Raw genomic sequence first — 20391 nt, forward strand, 5'->3', positions numbered from 1 at the left:
ATTTTTGCTAAATGCAAAGATTTCAGCAAAAGTGTGTGGTGAATAGAGTCGAATGATTTCCAATAATTAATCAATATGTCTGCTGCTTTCCTACTTCAGACAGCACATATTAATGTGTGCGTTTTATGACTGGTCTATATAAAAATATTTACTATTAAATACATGTAGACCATTTATAACATTGTAAAGGAATCTGTCCCTCGCCATTCCTGTTCAAGGGCTAAACGTTACTGTCACTAACAATATGCTGTATCAAAACAGAGCGAAACAGGGTTTATTTAACTATATACCCATTGAAAAAGACACTTCTGCATCGAGGGAAGCACTACAATTGGTTGTATAGTATCCCACCCGCGGGATGGGTCGAAGGGATCGTTGTGAGCAATAGTTTCTCGAATATGCCCTTTTCCGCCTGTACTGTATGTTATAGATAGATAGATAGATAGATAGATAGATAGATAGATAGATAGATAGATAGATAGATAGATAGATAGATGATAGATAGATGTTTGTATGTATATGTATGTGTTTGTGTGTGTGTGTGTGCGTGTGTGCGTATGAGTGGTGATGGGGAGGACAAAAACCGACACAAAGACACACACACACACACACACAGACAAACAGGCAGGCAGGCAGGCAGACAGACAGACAGGCAGACAGACAGACAGACAGACAGACAGACAGACAGATAGATAGATAGATAGATAGATAGATAGATAGATAGATAGATAGATAGATAGATAGATAGATAGATAGATAGATAGATAGATAGATCCGACGGACATTTTTCAGTTTCCGTCAACTAAATCCACTCACAAGGCTATAGTATAATATACTTGCACCAAGATGCCCACGCATCCAGGAGCCATACGGTAAAGAAGCAAGCTTCTTACCACACAGCCACGCTTAGAAGGAGTTACAATAAATTTGTTATGAGAGAAAATTGTCAATCTGTGAGATGATACTAATCATATTCTCATTAACACGGTGAAGATAAATTTCTCTATTTCATTTTTGCCGAGTGATTAGTGTCACTGTCTTGTATTATACAATTGCAATGTAATTATACGTTGATCGACTTTGCGCTTAATCTTTTGATTAAGAAGAGTAGAGATATACTCACTTAGTTATATTACATTCACGTGTGTATGTGTATATATGTATGCATAAGTAGATACATATATATGCATATATATATACGTGTGCATCTGTATGTATATATATATATATATATATATATATATATATATATATATATATATATATATATATATATATATAAACTTAGATAAACTTACATATGTTTCGACCAAAGATTGGTCCAGGCCATGTCTAACTTAATAGCACCACCTGATAGGATCATTCGAATCACTTTATTTAAAGGCAGCAGAAATATAACAAAAGCTGTTACTTAGAGTTTCACGTTCTCGTTCGTCGGACAGTTTTGTTATAAATATATATATATGTACATATATACACATACATATATATATATATATATATATATATATATATATTATATATATATATACATGTATATATATATATATATATATACATATATGTATATATATATATACATATATATATATATGTACATATATATGTATGTATGTATGTATGCATGTGTATGTATATGTATACCTATATATGTATATATAGATGAATAAATAAATGGAGTTAAACGCAGTTGTTATTCAAATCTTTTTACTTCCAATATGTTTCGAAGAAAATATTGCTATTATTCCAGAAAGAATAAGGTTATGTAAAACAATGCAATCTTCTCGTCAGAATGTGATGACTGCGCATATGATGAAGGGAACGGTATCAGGTTTTTAAAAAAAAACTGTTAGTAGATACAACGTCAAGCTAGTTTATAGAAAGAGAAGGAGAAAGAAAGAAAGAAATTAGCAGAAAACTAATAGTGGAGAGATATACAGCGATAGGTGAATTCGAATAAAGCTTAAAGACATGGAAGTAGATATATTTTTAGTGGAAGTGAAATGTAAGAAGACAGTCAAAGGTCGAATTTTATAGAATGCTAGCAATCATTTATAGGAACTAAAAGTATGTTTCTACCAACGTTTGCAACGATAAACACGTTTCACTGTTACAAAGCGAACAAAACGATTTGTCTTTATCATGCGGTAAAGATATAGAGAGAATATTCCATTCCAAATCAAATTGTTTATGATCTTTTAGATACCAGATTAATATACTAAGCCCAGTATTGTTACGTTTATTGATATAGCTAAATGTAAAGTACTGATTAGATATTCTTTTGGATAAGTGAGATGAAGAACTACCAATATAAAAAAGACATCAGAACCGGAAGTAAATTTACATTGATAAATAGAGTTTCCAGTCTTAGAATTACAGCTAAGAAAATGAATGCGAATGGAGTCAACTTCAGAAACAATAACCCCGCTGTTATTATTATTTAAAGAATGGTTAGCGTTAACAAAATCAATGTTTGTATTTTCATTAAGTGGATTTGTATTTAACAACTTATTATTATGCGAAGAGATTATTTGTGGAAGATTTTTGTGTTAGAAAAACCTATCCCGATTCGGTGTGAATTAATAATCGAAAAGTACCTTGAATTTCTTGAGAAATTCCTTTCTATAGCTTCACGAAACTGGTAAGGGAGGTTGGATTCGATTTGCTTAATATATGGAATTATTAACCAAACAGTTTGCTAGGACATACCTTGTTATTAGGGTAATTATCTTTAAAAGTCCTCGATGTACCTTTATAATGAAAAAAAAGGGTCTTAAATAACGGTTATCTCCCTTACGCTGCAGAATTACATTACTCGATTTGGTGCTGCTATTCGAAATAAAATTAATATTTTAAATATCGTTACAATTTGATTTCATGTCCTGATAAATAGAGGAAGATTTAACGTCAATAGGTTTAATATAGGTAATTTCTTCTTTATAGCCTGCTTTAAGTAAGGTAGAGCTATACAATTCAGCTTTATCGTTGAAGTTATCAACATTAGCAGATAATCTAGAAAGTCTAAGTGAAATATTCCTAACTAAATTCTTTGTAATAGCCTTAGAGCGATTACTGAAAAAGCTAATATATTTTAAATTAGGTGAGAGTTTATGGTATGGGAAATATGAATCATTATGCAAGTTACGGGTAATATCCAAAAAGTTGGCTTTTGTTATATCATCGTAAAAAACAATACTTAAACCTATGTTTCGGAAAAATTTAACAAAGCTATTCTTAACCCTTTGTAATTTTTGATTAAAAGCAATTTGAAGGTAGAGTAGACAATCATCACTATATAGACTTTCATTGATGTTTGGGTATTAGTCAGCCATCTCAGAAAGGATATATGTACCGACCAAATCAGCGATTTGTGCTGAATCAGAACTTCCCATCGTGGTCGGGTATATCTTGCCGGACCCATAGCTTATTATCGAATTTAATAATAGATTTTCTGGCGGCTAACACGACATTATTTTCGTCCTTATTGAGACCTGCTTTGTTGTGAGCGAACCAGAGTGCCTTGTTAAGTATGATTGGGTTGATAGAGGAATAGAAACCAGAAATGTCAAACTGGATAAACTTAGTGCATTTCTTGTTATTAATAGAATTAAACCAGTATATATGTGTGTGTGTATACTTATACATACATATATATATATATAAATATATATGTATGTATGTATGTATGTATGTATGTATGTATGTATGTATGTATGTATGTATGTATGTATGTATGTATGTATGTATGTATGTATGTATGTATCAAACAGTAAACTGGAAATTTTTTATACTATATCCTTCTGTCTTTTGCCTTTTACTTGTTTCTGTTATTATACTGTGCCCATGTTGGGGCACTGCTTTGAAGAATTAAGTCGAATGAATCGACTGCAGTAGCTATTTTTTAAACGCTGGTATTTATTATATCGGGCTCTTTTTGCTGAAGGTAGGTAGTTGAACACCAAGAGGCATTTTATATAGTACCTTACCAATACTGTTCCCCATCATGCTTAAAGAGAAAGTTATATAAACGATGAGTTGAATTTCGAGACAAAGCTGTTTGATTTTAATCAGCAAAATATTTTACTTCAGTGAAGAAGCATAATAAATGACTTTTTCAGAAAATCCGAGATATTTTATTTTTAACTAATAGCACACTTCATTGTACGACTGTAATTCCATATAAATGGCTACCATATTATCTGGTATTACCGAACTAACTATGCAAAAACAAAAGCTAGTTTTAAGCATTCGATGAGAAGAGATAAGTCAATTTCGTAATCTTTTACAAGTATGTTTGTTTTAAAAGAACTAAAATGAAGTCTGATTTGCATTTTAATTAATAGTATGGAGAAAAACCTAAAGATATTATGGAAGAGAAGCAAACTGACTTCTTGTAAGAGCAGCAATAGAGAAACCATATGACAAAATAATTGAATAATTGATGAGATTTTAGTCACTACAATGGTAATATCGTAGATACCTGAGTTGCAAGCAGCAAGACAAAACAAAAGAAATAAATAATGAGAAAATCATTAATGACAGTTTCTTAGAAATGCATCTGAAAACTCTGGTATGCTTGCTAGTCAAAAGTCACAATCCAACAAATCTCTTAGTCACCGAAAAAATAATTACTTACAGTAATTGAAAAGAAAACTAAAACAATCACAAACACAATTATTGTAACACATATCATAACTGATAATTATGATTCTTCATATACGTAATCATAGAAACAATTCCAAGTCGAGACGTTATTATTTTCTTTAGTTTTTCAATTTTTTTAGTGTTATGAGCACAAAAGTGACTAAAATATGAAAGTGAGGTTAGCTAAAAGAATTTCAGGGTAAGAAAAAATTGGAATGCTAGCATTAACTTACTCACAGACATTCCAGCCTCTGATCCACAGTCTCCTCTCTTTCTCTCTTCTATTGCTCCTCGGATTTGGCTGGGCTTGTGCTAATTTTAACCAAACATTCCCAATCCAGTCGTCTCCTTTCCTCTCATCTCTGTTGATGAAGGCTCCGAACTAATCACAACACCCAATTCTTTGTTTCTAGAGCGTCGACCTGTCTGAACTATCGTTTAGCTCATGTCTTTCAGGCAGGTGTTTTGATTTTTTTTTTTTGTAATAGTTCAAAAAGAACATCAATGCCACTGATTTCACCGGTCATGGGAGATCTATGAAGGCCATGGACATTAGCCTATGCTCCAGACACAATAAATCAATAAAAGTCATACTTTTACTAACAACATTAAGAATGTAACTGAGACATTTAAATATACTTGATCTGAAAACTCAGCAAGATAATCAGTTAATTAAGAATATGCATCTTTACACAAGTGATGTCAATATTTTACTGAACATGTAATTTTCTACATTTGCAGAAAGCCACAAGTTTGTAGAGAAGAATTTATAGCAGATAAACGCCGTCTCTGACACCACCATAGACACGTGTTATATGGTACATGATGATAATTTCCACCACTATTTTCTCCCCTAAATTTTCACACTCAAACAATACTTGTTGATAGTCATTATATCATTATTGGAAATATTCTACAGCAGGAGGATAGGATGGCAGGTTGCATGCTAAAATGAGAATGATTTCACTAATAATAATATGTTTCCATATTTGTATTACTTCGAAGAATTGTATTTACATATGTACAATGAATTCATGTTATCATGTATGTGATAATTTTATGTCTTCACTGCCTTAAGTAGAATTATTTTAGTTTACTATATAAGCAGTTGTTCATAGTTGTTATAGGCAGAACATGAAGAAAAAGTGAGACCACCTATCATGCATCTGAGTAATTGAGTTCCGAGTTGCACCTGTGCTTGTTCTGTCTCGGCGTTTAATACTCCAGCTTTTTGTAATTTTTATCAAAGCTTCTAGAACCTTTGGAGATACAATTTGGCGGAAATTCATGTAGATTTTCTACCAGCAATACTAACTGGTAAAATCTTGTTCACATAGATTTTCGTACATTTCACGGAGAAATAGTTAATCTCACGGAGCTAGTCGTGCTTTTTATAAAAATTCAGTGATACTGTGTGTCTAATCTGGGGATCTGAGTGAGGTATTTCGAAATTAGACAGACATTTTACTATTTACTGAACAGATTTGGCATTCCTATAAAAGCACCCACCTTAGTTATGAATAACGAAATGAACATTTTCTTAAATGGACACGTAAAATAATTTTTTTCTTTTGGCAGCAGGATAAAGTCAAGTAAATCGGTTCTAATACATTATACATATTTCAGTTTATCAATGCCGAAAAGAAGAAAGATAAAGTTGACGTTGAAGAGAATTGAAAGAGAAAACTGAAACAAAAAAAAGCGTGAAACGCTTTGTCCGAGATTCTAACAAAGCGTCAATCTGCAACTGTCAACACGGGGGTTAATTATTATAATAAAAGACCAAGAAAAATTAGAATGAACATAAAACAGACAACTGAATTTTTCTATATAAGATAGAATTAAAGAAAAATGGTCATAAGCTACACCTGCAAATACATTTCCATTTTTTTTCTGTATTTATCTATCGTTTACATTTTTTCTCTTTTCTTCCTCCCCCAAACGAAGACACTGCACTGAAACGAAAGCTTCCTCTTCACTCCCACAGCTTATGAGTACCATCTTATCCATCGAAGCTGTCATATAAGTTTATTATCAATTAATGCTGAAATTCATTTTATTTCTAAAAGCAGTTTCGTTTTTGTTTTGTTTTTTGGGTGATCTTCACTGCTATCAGTTGAATAATATTTATCACTAATAATAAATAGTTAAGTATTCAAAACAATTTCCTTCATAGACTAAATGAAGGAAACTGAATAAAGTAACTCCTACAAGAAAAAACGATGGTTTGCATTGAGAAATAACAAAATAACAAAACCACGCGGGCACACAAGTTTCAGCTTAAAGCAAAATTTATCACATGCATACTACACAAACATGCCCACATGAATATGACGATATGTGCGTGCGTGTACGTCTTCGTAAGCATACATATATATATAAATATATATATATGTAATATATAGGCGCAGGAGTGGTTGTGTGGTAAGTAGCTCGCTTGCTGCCTCCAAGTTGTCGCGTGTTTTTCATCGCGGTGGAAGTCACGTTGTACATGAAAAATAGAACATTTGAAGCATGACCACAAGTAAAGCATCTGTTTTTTTGGGAGCTTAGTGGGGTCTGCTGTTTGTATTTAAGTATGTTTTTCGAACAGAAGTCTCCACTGGGTCCTAGGCATTTGTTTGCCAGTGGTACTGTGTGTCTAATCTGGGGATCTGAGTGAGGTTGTTCGAAATTAGACAGACATTTTACTATTTACTATTTTACTATTCCTATAAAAGCACCCACCTTAGTTAAGAATGAAGAAGACTCACTGCGTAGTGAGAAGTGTGTTTATTTTGGGAGGCGTGTCACTCTGAAAAGTTTTTGCAAATTTCTTTGACTGTGTTTATGCCCTTTCAAGTGGATCTTTACCATAAAGGATAGGAGTACAGCCAGAGTTGGACGGAATACTATTTTTGCTGCGAAGGACTACCAGTTTGGATTACCAGAGTAGCAGAATTGTGTTGTGTTGTGTTGCCATTTTGGACTATCCTCCTTCGTTCTTTCTTCTCCTGTCTGTCTTTCTGATCTTATTTGAGTTTCTGTATAGACTTTCATTTGAACATTTTAATTTTGGTTTGTGGACTTTTATTTTTGTTTTGGCAATCAACATGGCAGCTGTAAAATCTGCTTTGAAGTGGCAAATTGTGGCCTCCAAAGAATGGTTGGAAAATTATACGGAGAGAACGGTGGTGTTACGGACCTATTTCAGTGTCCTTGACACCATCAAGGTCTTCTCTGAGGAAGAAATTGAGGACTTGGCAGACTATCTGCCAACTGTTAGGTTTATCCGCAGGGGTGTAAAGTATGAAACTGTGTGTGTACATTTTGACACCCATGCTGAAGCTCGCGATTTTGTAAGCATACCTTTGGAGTGGGAGAAAATATTGTTCTCCCTACTTATGGCAGTAGAAAGTTGACAAGAGCCTGGGTGTGTCGGCTGCCACCCGGTATAGAGGCCGCGTGGATAGACGACACTATCCGTCGGGGCCTGGGTGGTGGCCCTGCCAGGCTCTTAAATGTAAAAATGTTGCCTGCGGTTGATTGGATGGGGTCAAAAGCAATTTTGACCCTATGGACCCAATCAGCCGATGATCTAGTTTTATCAAATTTTTTTAACTATGGCCGGTTCCAGGTACCCGGTGATGGTTGAGGGACGTCCCCTCAAGTGTCACCTGTGCCTGGAATCGGGCCATATAAATAAGTTTCGTGCAAGAGATTCAGCATAGTGTTTGGTAGCTGTCCAATTATGTAACTCTGCGCTGATCAGAGGTAGCTGTTATGGAATTAAATATTGCGACTGCTCTCTATTGCTGGAGGTGTATGTTTGCGTCCGCGTGTGTGTGTATATGTGCATGTATGTCTTAGACGACTTTCATATATGTGTGTGCGCGCGCGTGCGTGTGTTTGTGTGTCTTTATTTGTACCCCTCCACCGCTTGAACAACCAGTGTCGTTGTGTTATGATGGGAAGGAGAAAAGAAAGAGTGGAAGAAGAGAAAGAAGAAAAAGACGATAAAGACGAAGAAAAAATAAGAAAACGAAAAAGAAGAGGGCAATAAAAAGAACCAGGCAAAGAAGATGAACAAAAGAAGAAAAGGAAAAGGAGACAACACCCCCACCAAAGCCCGAGCGAAGCACGGGTCAAAATAGCTAGTATTATATAATTTCGAAACAAAAACGCGTTTTAAGATTATATTAAAATTATTTTAGAAGATTTGTAAAAAAAATCCTAAAAATATAATAATTTTCCTAAAATTACGGATGTTGAATGGACGCATATTGTTCATGCGAGAGAAATGTGGTCAATTGTTATGGGTGAAAAACTCGCGCATTTGAAACGTACTCACTAACGATTCATATTAATTCATTGTAAACCGTTCCTTGGATTCCATCCTTCGATACGTAAAATTTGGATGCTTTACACTAAATTTTTTGATGCAGGTACAGACCTTTGAAATTTGTTCCTCATTCTTGCCTATATATATTATATATATATATATATATTCCTGAGCGTTATACTAATATATCTGTTTGTTTTGTACACCACCTGTCTTCGTTTTTTTGTTTTTTTCGTAAACTCTCCCTATATATATATTAAAGATAAACAAGAATGAAAATGCTACTTTCTTAAAATTAGGTGTGTTTTAATTTACATGTTTCCGTTTTAAGAAAGTAGCATTTTCAATCTTGTTTATTTTTAATATATATACTTAATCGTGCGGTACGTCTACAAATCTTTTCAAATATATATATATATATATTGTGTGTGTGTGTGCGTGTGTGCGTGTGAGTATGTGCGTGCGTATGTATGTATATATATATATATATATATATACGACGGGTTTCTTTCAGTTTCTGCCTACCAAATACACTCACAAGGCTTTGATCAGCGCAGCTGTGTAGTAGAAGACACTTGCCCAAGATGTCATTCAGTGGGACTGAACCCGGGAATCATGTGGTTGAGAAGCAAGCGTCTTTATTTCATTATAATGGCCATAAAGGCCTTATATAGAGAAAGGAAGCTGCGGGCTGGACACGGATATAATGTTATATGAAATGAGAAATGAAAATGATGATTAATGGCGAAAAAAGTGACGCCCGCCGATCGTTCTTTCCCGAGAACATTGATCGTTTATATTATTCATGTGGCAACAAACCGCTTACATTGTTCACAATATTCAAAAACAAAATGAAACACTAAGCCTCTTATCTTTTTTTTCTAAACTAGGAACTTTCGATAACACTGAGGCTTTTCAACCTCTATATCATTCTCCTCTTCAGCACAGTAATTCAAAATTTTAAATTTGAGTGCACTGCAAAAATTAAACATAGCTTATCAGACAACATACATCTAACGACCAGTACTTTCGAATTCAAACAGACGAATGAGATCTCGTATTCCTCCTCACTCACCCACATGTGCTGACGAGTAAAATTTTCCAGAAATAACTGTAGTTTACTATCAGGGAGAGAATTATATTATCCGTAATAATAAAGAGTAAAATTAATTAATTAATAATTAATAATTTTACCAATTAGTTCGGTATGCTAAAAGAACCATTATCGGTAAACTTATACATAATTTAAAATCTTGAATTTAATATATACGTAATTTAAAATTTTGAATTTAAAATCTTGAATTACTGTGCTGAAGAGGAGAATGATATTGTGTGAAATATGATTTTACATTTTTCACATCTCTCTAACTCCGAAACGCGTACACAGTTAATCAAAGCCGGGTGGATTCGTTATTTTTTTTCTCTTTACCTGCGTGGGTTGTTGAGTATTGCTATCTGGGAGATTTTCTTATAGTAGTGAAATAGTAAGTTTTAACTGCTATTTCTAAATTTCGGTAGGTGGTGAAGCAAATTTTTACTGAACCCTAATTATAATTATACTCATAATTATAAAATTTTATGTATAAGTTTACCGATAATGGTTCTTTTAACATACCGAACTACTTGGTAAAATTATTAACTATTAATTAATGAATTTTACCCTTTATTATTATGGATTGTGTATATATATATATATATATATATATATATATATATATATATATATATATATATATATATATATATATATATATATATATATATATAGATATATATATATATATATGTATATATATATATATATATATATATATATATATATATAATTATGTCTCATCTCAACTTCTTTGCCTACCTAATCCTGGGAGGGTCGTCGGGCAGAGCTCTCAACCATGCCCTCCATATCAGGACGCAACCTTCTCAACTTAATCTGGCGGATTCCCCAAATGGGACCAACTGAGCTTATCATTTTATCCAACCAGCTTGCTTGTGTTCCACCCCTGAGTCACCTGCCAGTTTTTATTACTATGTTTTGTTTTTGTTTTTTGTTTTTTGCCTGTAAAACCTGTTCAGGGATTCTTTCCCTGGATATTCTTAAAATATGTCCGTAGTCTCAGAGTTGTGATCGCTCAATTCGGAGAAACAGTGGTTCTGCCTGAAGTGGCCCTCTGACGTCCGAGTTTCGCACTCTATCTTGTAACGTTAATCCAAAGACCCTTCGACGAAGCCCCATCTTGGTCACTTGTATTCGCAATCTTATTCTTTCGGTCATTGCCCAAGATTCATGACCATCGCTAAGGGTAGACACGAACTCCAAATTAAAGATGTCGAGTTTCGCCTTTACACATACTTCCCTTCTTTCGATGACCGAATGTTGAAGCTGGTGCATTACTGCGCCAACTCCTGCAGTTCTTGCACTTAATTCAACTTCCTGTCTTGCATCACTCGTAAAAATAGCTGCGAGATACTGGAACCTCTCAACCTGCTTCAGTGAACTCCCTTTACATGTAGGATTCCTTGGGAGGACAAATATCTGTCTTCGCAGTACTACTGTTCATTCCTGTTGAGAAGCACTCGGCTGAAAACCTACCAAGTGCGCGTCAGAGATCACATTCGGATCAGGTGAGTAGTACTATGCCGTCCGCAAATTCCATCCGACTGATCCTACACCTGTCGTTTTCAGTACCACTTCCAACCCAGCTGCACTTGTCGATCCAGTCCTTAAAGATTATGAACAGGAGAGGTAACAGTACACACCTTTGGTGGAGTCCGAAATCCATTTTGAATGATTGCTACTTAACATCATTTATCCAAACACAAATACTATGGCATTTTTATAGGGACTTCAAGACAACAAGAACCTGTCCATCGATGCCATACTTACGTAGAAATGCCTTTTCAAGAGCTACGAAGCAAACACACCTCTTGATCACATTCCCACGATTTCTCGAAAGTCTGCCGCGTGGCTAAGTGGTAAAAAGTTTGCTTCCCAACCACATGGTTCCGGGTTCAGTCCCGCTGCGCAGGACCTAGGGTGCCTTCTACTATAGCCTCGAGCTGACCAAAGTTTTGTGAGTGGATTTGGTAGAGGGAAACTGAAAGAAGCTCGTTGTATATATATATGTGCGTATGTGCTTGTCTTTGTCTCTGTGTTTGTCCCCACCAAAGCTTTCACAGCTGGTGTTGCTGTGTTTAAGTCCCTGTAACAGCGATTCTTCGAAAGAGATTGATAGAACAACTACCAAACTTTAAACAACAAGTACTGGAGTTGATCTGATTGACTAACATTCTTCAAAACGGTGCCCCAGTATGGCCGCAGTCTAATGACTGAAACAAGTAAAAGATAGAAGATAAAAAATACTTATGTGTGTGACCATAAAGCAAACTGCAAATACAAATAAAGAAAAAACGAAAAGTACAGTCAATATTATTAGTTTGACAGGGTGGCGAGCTGGTAGAAACGTTAGCACGCCGGGTGGAATGCATAGCGGTATTTCGATTACCTTTACGTTCTGAGTTCAAATTCCGCCGAGGTCGACTTCGCCTTTCATCCTTTCGAGGTCGATAAAATAAGTACCAGTTGCGTACTTGGGTCGATCTAATCGACTGCCCCCCTCCCAAAAAATTTCGGGCTTTGTGCCCAGCGTAGAAAAGAATATTAGTTTGACAAGGCGGCGAGCTGACAGAAAAGTTAGCATGCTGGGCGAAATGCTTAGCGGTATTTCGTCTGCCTTAACGTTCTGAGTTCAAATTCCGCCTTTCATCTTTTCGGGGTGAATAAATTAAGTACCAGTTGTGCACTGCTGTCGATCTAATCGATTGGCCTCCTCCCAAAAAAGTTTGGGCCTTGCATCAAAAGTAAAGAAAGAATATTATTATTTTGACGCTGAAGAAAGAATGGAAAGGTGCAACGTTTCAGATATAGTCCTTCTCCAGATAATAGAGGAAAATCTAGCAGATACTGGTAAGAGAGAGAGAGATGATGAGAAAGGAACTACAAAGAGAACTGGGGAAATAAGGGTGTGGTTTCGGTAGACAGTTTAACATGTGACTTGTGTGTGTGTGTACAGGTATGTGTTTGTGTGTCAGAAATTTTATTATCAGTTCAAGTCTTTATGACGATACACTGTAAAAGAGATTTCAGTCTCAATGAGGTAGATGTTTCTACTAAATTTCCACTTGCAAAAAATCATACTAGCAATGATATTCACAATCTTTACTTTAGATTACTACTACCACTACTACTTTCTCCTCTTCTTCTTCTTCTTCTTCTTCTTTTTCTTCTTTTGTCACACTTTTTTTCTGTTTTGTTGTTACTTTTCTTATATTTTTACTACGTCGTTTCTTTATATATTCAAACCACAGCTGTATCAAAAATATTTTCTGAAATGAGTTACTAGAAATGAAGTTCTTTTTTTTTAAAAAAAAAGTGATTCAAAAACTTATCACGACATTCTGGCACATTTTAATTGCTACTTTTCTTTTTAGTTCCCTGGTGTTTTTCTTTATGTTATTTGGTTAGAAATGTTTTTTATAATAATGGAGGTAATGGCATTGATTCATACATACATACATTCATACATACATACATACATATATACATACATACATACATACATACATACATACATACATACATACATACATACATACATACATACATACACACACACACATAATATACATATATATTATATATCACTGTATTGACCTGACCACCGGATGTGGTTGTACAACCCTGGTCACGATGCGCTCCGTCGCATTGTTACAGCTTTCGAATTTATATATATATATATATATATATATATATATATATGCATATATGTATATGCATCTATATTCATACATTTACATAGACACACACACACACACACACACGCACGTTTGTATGTATGCATGTATGTATGTATGTATGTATGTGCATGTATGTATAGGTGCACGCGTCAGTGTGAGTCAAGATGTTTGCTTCCCAACCGCATGATTCCGGTTTCAGTCTTACTGCATAGCACTTTGCTCAAGTGCTTTCTACTACAGCTTCGAACCAACCAAAGTCTTGTAAGGGGATTTCATAAACGGAAACTGAAAGATGTCTGTCGTATATATATATATATATAAAATCAAATCAAATTTACAGGCAGGGGAAGAGCACAATATGCTTAAGCCATGTAAAAAACAAAAAACAAAACAGTTATTGTTATATACAGTTTATAGATGGTCGCCACAGTTGCCCAGGGCCTCTTTGAACAGAAGAGTTGAATGACATTTGTGGTAGCTTGTTACACGGGGCTGCGATACAGACTGAGAATGCGGCCTTCCGCCTGTTGAGTTGAAGATGTTGAAAGCTAGGATGAGATCTCCTTGCATCCTCCGTCCTTCGAGTGAAGGTAATGCCAGCCCTTGGAGACGTTCCTGATACGTAAGCTTAGAGAAATCCGCGACCATTCAGTTGGCTAAGCGCTGAAAGCGTTCCAGATGCTGAATGTCTTTCTAGAGATAGGGGTTTGAGGCCTGGATGTAATATTCGAGGATGGGTCTAACTAGAGTGACGTATTAACGCCGAAAGACGTCCATTGAAAGGTTGACAAAAGACCGGCGGATGAGGAAAAGATTCCTTCTGGCTTTGTTTGCTGCCTCGATACACTGCCGTTTTGGTTTGAAAGTGGTATTGATCATTATGCCGAGATCTTTTCTTCAGTGACCATCTTAAAATGTTGGTGTTTGAGGCCAATAGTCAAGGGGAAGTTTGGAGGTGAGCTTATTGATAAACGGCTGCATTCTGAGGCGTTCAAGAGCAGATCCCATTCTTTCGTCCAATTCCAAGCTCGGTTCAGCGACGGCTGGAGTATTTCATACTGATTCCTAGTACAAGTTTGACTCTTCCATCAAAAAAATCTGGTAGGTCATTGATATAGAGAAGGAAAAGCATTGGCCTCAGCATCGACCCCTGGGGAACGCCACTGTAGGTATTCGTCTCCACGGAGAGATCTCCATTTATCTGCACCCCAAAGGTTCGATGGCACAGGAAGGAAAAAATCCACGAAGTCACCAATGGGTGAATCTTGTATGCTTGATTAACGGAGTCAAACGCCTTTGCGAAGTCCAGAAATACCACTTATACCGAGTCTTATATATATATATAATATATATATATATATATATTATAGATACTACCACATATATTATATATATATTATATATTTATATACACATATATATATATTCATATAGATATATATATTCATATTATATATATACATATATATATACATATATATATATATATATATATATACATATATATATATATATATATATATATATAAATATATTATCATATATATATATATATATATACATTATATATATACATATATGTATACAATATATATACACATATATATATCCATATATATATATACAAATATATACACACACAGATATATATATCTATATACATACATATATATATATATATATATATATAATATATATATATATATATATATATATATATAATGTATGTTATGTATATGTATATGTATATGTAATGTATATGTATCATATCAGAGCTTAGAAAGTTAAAAACGTATAATTAACTTATGAGCGTAAGGGAGTTATTTCAAATTGGTAAATTTAGTCGCTGTCGTTAATTCGGTTAAAATAAGTTTTAGACTTAACTATAAAATAATTATTAAATAAGTAGCAATTAAATTCATCTAAAAATCAAATTATTATTATTGAAAACAAATGGATGTATTCCACCGAAACTAGGTAAATAAAACCTTCGAACAGAGACGATCAGTGGCGACACCTGCTGGGTCTGACTACGATACATTGACAAAGGGCAAATACCCTGAAACGCGTCTGTAGCTGTCTGACTGGCAGTGTGAAGCGGCTGACCTCCTTTGCTCGAATGTTATAATGGATACAGTTTGTGTATCAAATAGCTAGCTTAAGGCGATGGCCTCATGGAGCTAATCAGCGACAGCTTTAGTCTTATATCTATAAGACTGCCATATTAATATGGCGATAACAATTAATTTCCAGTAACGCTGCCGTAATCTCTTTTAGAGAGACTTAGTAATTTTAATATTTCTATCATTAAAAATCAAATGCTAAACAGAAAATATTGAAATGCTGAATATTTACCTTTGAGGTGATTATTTTGAAATGAATGTACAGTGTTTGTATTGTGAAGAATACACAATACACAAGTGTGATTCCTGATTGAAGCTGTATCAATTTATATCTATGGTTCAATTAATTACCTGATGAATGTTATAGTTCATTCTTTCCTCCATTCTCTCGCCCATTCACCATTCAACACCAAATCAATGCTACTCTTTCTGATTAGTTGTATACGAGGTCATTTCATATTAGATTTGACTTAGGAAACATTTGTGATATAAGTATGTCTATATTGAGTTGTGGTTAACCTCGATATCTTATAAACCATCATGGACATATAATAATGAAATGACAACAATGATATCAAAATCATGTTGTTTAATTTTATTTAAACTAGAATGATGCAAAAACACTTTCTATCTGATTAATAAAATAAAGTAATATCTATACCAACTGATAATTAATAGATAATTAATTTTTTATCATTTACATGTTTCCACAATTGGACAGCGGCCACGCAGGAGCACCGTCTTGAAGATTTTAGTCGAACAAATTGACTCCTGTACTTTTTTGAAATTTGGTATTTATTCTACCTTTCTTTTGTCGAACCGTTCAGTTACGGGGATGCAAACAAACTAATACCAGCAGTGGATGGGGGACAAGAACATACACATACACACACACATTCACACATGCATATATACATATTACACGACAGTTTGTCATACAGTTTTCGTCAACCAAATTCAGTGGCAAGGTAGCACTGTACACGAAGCTATTGGGACTGAACCAAAAGCTATGTGGGTGCAAAGCGAGCTTCTTGACTTATGCCTAAATAAATTGATTATTTTAAAGAGGAAATATCTCCACAATATCAAAGCGGCGAGCTGGCGAAGACGTTAGCGCACCGGGCGAAATGCTTAACGATATTTCGTCTGTCTTTACGTTTTGAGTTCAAATTCCGCCGAGGTCGACTTTGCCTTTCATCCTTTCCGGGTCGTTTAAATAAGTACTAGTTACGCACTGGGGTCGATATAATCGACTTAATCCGTTTGTCTGTCCTTGTTTGTTCCCTCTGTGTTTAGCCCCTTGTGGGTAGTAAAGAAATAGGTATTTCGTCTGTCTTTATGTTCTGAGCTCAATTTCCGCCGAGATCGATTTTGCCTTTCATCCTTTCAGTCGATAAATTAAGTACCAGTTGCATCCCGGGATCGATCTAATCGACTGGCCCCGCCTCTCCAAAATTTTCGGGCCTTGTGCCAAGAATAGAAAAGATTAGTTTGATCTTTGTATTATAAATTCCTCTTGGATTCTATCAAAAGAAACACTTCTTTAAACTTTCAACCTGCTTCAACTTTAAGTGTTATGTGATTATTAGCACCATCTGAATAATTAATTATGGTAACAGAAGACAGAACTTATAAATCATAATTAAGAGACTAAGAAGATTATTGCTTCTAGTCTGTTGGAACTTTTCTTTACATGAGTATGGTACACCTTAAATTCAAAGTTTCTTACTTGATTTTAAATTCATCCAATACACAACTACTTTGAGATTCCTTTCTTCATACCCGTCAATACTATTTTCCTGAAGTCATTTGTCTAAAATATTTCAAGTACTAAGAAGAAGCGTGTTAATATCTTTTCAAACCTGCCTCTTATTTTCCTAACATCTTGATACAAATCATTATATAAAACTCTGTCTTACAGCTTCTCTTCTCAATAGATAAACTTAACCTCTAACTATTTGCCTTCTTTCTTTGTACAGTTTCCTGCTGCCGCACGTCTTCCTTCCTTTCACTCTTTATGTGGTCTAACATACCTAACATATGATTTTACTTTCCTTTTGTTCCTTCTTTAAAGTATCTAAACTTTGAACATTAGAACTGCGTTAGCAGAAAGAATGTATTCACAATCCTACAATAAGCAATGCTAACATCATACATTCTAACCCTAATGACTTAGATTATGGAGTTAAAGAAAACATTTTCTTACTTAGTATATTGGATTTAAAAAGCTGTAAGATTTATCATTAAAACTGACAAAAACTAGCTAAAAGTTTAAATAAACTACTGACAGTTGGGTTGCTGTTGATTCAGATGTATAGCAGCTCTGTAAATATGACCGGTTTTATTTTAGAGTGTTCAATCCTTTAGACCATTTGCTTTCAATGTCCTCTACACAAACAATTTAATTCTACTTAATGCAAGACTATTCTATAGAATTTGATTATTGTAGTATGGTCATTATCCTAATAATAAACACGCACAGGTTCTATTTTACTACTTTTATTATTATTATTATTATTATTATTATTATTATTATTATTATTATTATTATTATTATTATTATTATTATCATTATTATTATTATTATTATTATTATTATTATTATTATTATTATTATTATTATTATCGTTATTATTATTATTTCATATAAGCACAACATGTTAGACTGTTGGAAAAGAAACGTTCCTAGCATCGGGCCACAACAAATAACTTTAGATGCCAATGACCTTCCTAATTATTCTAGCTGTCTCTAATAACACCGTTTTCTGGAGCTGTACTAAACTAGAGTTTATGCTTATTTTCTCTATTCATAAGTTTAAATCGTTGGGGATACTTCCCAATGTACCTATAACTACATTCTACCTGCACTTTCCATAGTCTTTGTAACTCAATGTCTAGGTCCTGGTACTTTGCTATTTTCTCTGCACCCCTCATATTGACTTTCTCATCATTCGGGACTACAGAGTCAATTATCTGTCACGTTCTATTCTCTCAGGCCTTCTAGCTTCTATTACTCTGTCCGTCTGAATGTTAAAGTCCCGTAACATCTTATATTTCTTACTCTTTAGTACTATTCTAGGTTCATGTTCACACCATTTATCAGTATGGCGAAATCCTAGGTTTCTACAAATCTCCCAGAGGATTACTCTTCCTAGGTTATCATGTCTTTTCTTGTATTTTTTCTGTGCCAGCATGCTACATTCACTTACTATATGAGTAACACTTTCCTCTTTTGATTAACATAGCCTATATTGCGAATCTACCTGGTTTTTGTCTATCGTGTTTTTTATCCGATTAGTCCTCAATGCTTGATCTTGTGTTGCTACTAACAAACTTTCTAGCTTCGTTTTCTATAACTATATCTCACAATTACTGTTCCCTGTACGTATCTTTGGGAATCTACCATTCAAAGCCTTCTCTTGCCAGTCAGATAACCTTGCTTCTTTTTCTGGTTTTTAACTTCATTTGGCTTTTTGGTTTCCTTATGTCCTACTGTGACTCTAGCAATTCGTAATAAACTTTCTTTACTATTACCTACATAGGAGGCTATATCTACTCTAGCTTACTCTACGCAGTCTTCTTCTAATGTTAACCCTTTCCCACCTTCCATTCTGGGTAAGTATAACCTTGCTACTCCTGCTCTTGGGTGAAGTCCTCCACTCAAATTGAATTCCTTCCTAGTCCTACTGTCTAGATTTGCTAATTCAGATTTTGTCCAATCTACAAAAGCTACAGAGTATCTAAGTAACGACACTGATCAAGTATTTACAACCTTCACTAGATTCGGGCCGTCTAGCTTTGACTTCATTAGCTTCCTCACCCTTCTGATGTACTCCTTAGATATAGAGCGTTGAGTTTCGTGTTATATTAATAGTAGAGCGTCATGTATACATTTTCCCCCTGCTCCGTTATATTATGTATCCAATACTAGAATATAAAACTTCACTGGATTCAGACCATCTACCTTTGACTTCATTAACTTCCTCACCCTACTGATATCCTCCTTCTCAATTTTTGTTTTCATTTCAATAGTTAGTACTCGGTCAGATTCTAATACTCCTAGATATTTTTAGTGATTTTAATGTACGGCCATCTGGTAATCGGATGCCTTCACTGCTGATAACCTCTCCTCTTCTCATGACTAATATTGCACGCTTATCTATGCCAAATTCCATGCCTATACCTTTATTGAAGAGTCTTACATTTTGTATTAAGGAATGCTTACTAAAAAGCTTCAGATCATCCATGCAGAGCAAAGGGTTAATTTTTCCTATACTATTTCTGAACTGCCTTTGCCTTCCTTAATACAAAACTGAGGAGGATTAAGCATAAAACAAATATTAAATGGGTAACGAGTCTCTTCAAAATTCTTCTCTTGGTATTAACTTTCCCTAATGCTGTGTCACCTGAGTAGAGATCAACTTCCCATTTCTTCATGCTAAACCTAATTAATTCTATGTTGTCTGCAATATTGAATATACTCAAACATTCACTTATCCACGAATGTGG

General features: G+C 34.5%; 1 protein-coding gene across 1 annotated transcript in view; it reads right to left on the reverse strand.

Moving 5' to 3' along the window:
• LOC115225054 overlaps positions 1-20391 on the reverse strand; it is a 440194-nt gene that overhangs the window by 55808 nt on the left and 363995 nt on the right. The gene's annotated exons all lie outside the window — the stretch shown is intronic.

This window comes from Octopus sinensis, linkage group LG2, assembly GCF_006345805.1.
Source record: "Octopus sinensis linkage group LG2, ASM634580v1, whole genome shotgun sequence".
Lineage (NCBI taxonomy): Eukaryota > Metazoa > Mollusca > Cephalopoda > Octopoda > Octopodidae > Octopus > Octopus sinensis.